At 44.0% G+C, this 1,040-nt stretch overlaps 1 protein-coding gene across 1 annotated transcript in view; it reads left to right on the forward strand.

The window, feature by feature from the left end:
* The window catches only part of EMH_0011940 (uncharacterized protein), a gene marked incomplete at both ends in the record, with an annotated part of 3,219 nt that overhangs the window by 1,085 nt on the left and 1,094 nt on the right, over positions 1 to 1,040 (forward strand). The gene's annotated exons all lie outside the window — the stretch shown is intronic.

Raw genomic sequence — 1,040 nt, forward strand, 5'->3', positions numbered from 1 at the left:
TCTCCCCCAGGCTCCCCTCAGCTGTCTGTCTCCTTCTCTCTGGCTCTCTTCGATCTAAACCCTAAACCCTAAACCCTAAACCCTAGTTGAGGGTGAGAGGGGTTTGCATTCTGCTTTTTATTAGGGTTTATTAACCCTAGAAGACCCCAACTATATATGTAATAATAATATTAAACACTAAACCCTAAACCCTAAACCCTAGAGCGAGAGTTTAATGGGGCTTATTAGGGTTTAGTCAATGCGGCTTAGCAAGCTATATCATGTAGGGTTTACTAGGGTTTATTAGGGTTTAGGGTTTAGGGTTTATTTATTAGGGTTTGTTAGACTTCATTCTATCGGGTTCTTTGCGTGTATTAGGGTTTATTAGGGTTTGGGGTTTATTATTTAATAAACCCTTATTAGGGTTTACTGATTAGGGTTTATTAGTTAGGGTTTATAAATTAGGGTTTACGAGGGTTTATTGGGGTTTATTAGTAGAATATATTGGGGGTTATTGATTAGGGTTTATTGGGGTTTAGGGTTTAGGGTCAAACCCTAAACCCTAAAGTCAGCAGCACAGTTGAGTGCAGAGAAAACATGAGCACCTAGGGTTTAGGGTTTACTACATAAGCTAAACCCTAAACCCTAAACCCTAAACCCTTGAGGGTTTAAGCTGTATGCCTGCCCCTCTAGTGAGTACAGCAGCAACAGCAGCACAACTCAGCGCAACTGCAACATGAGCACCTAGGGTTTAGGGTTTACTAGATATAAGCTAAACCCTAAACCCTAAACCCTTATTAGGGTTTAGGGTTTAGGGTTTATACGAGATGTCTGAGTTCTTCTAGCTGCGTGCCCACTCCTCTCGTGAGCAGCACAGCAACAGCAGCACAGCTGAGAGCAACAGCAACATGGGCCCCTAGGATTTAGGGTTTGCTCCCGCAGCTAAACCCTAAACCCTATACCCTCGAGGGTTTATACAAGGTGTCTGAGCTCTTCTAGCTGCGTGCCCACTCCTCTGGTGAGGAGCACAGCAACAGCAGCACAGCTGAGAGCGACAGCAA

The sequence above is a fragment of the Eimeria mitis genome, genomic scaffold (assembly GCF_000499745.2).
Source record: "Eimeria mitis Houghton genomic scaffold, Emh_scaff428, whole genome shotgun sequence".
Classification (NCBI taxonomy): Eukaryota; Apicomplexa; class Conoidasida; order Eucoccidiorida; family Eimeriidae; genus Eimeria; species Eimeria mitis.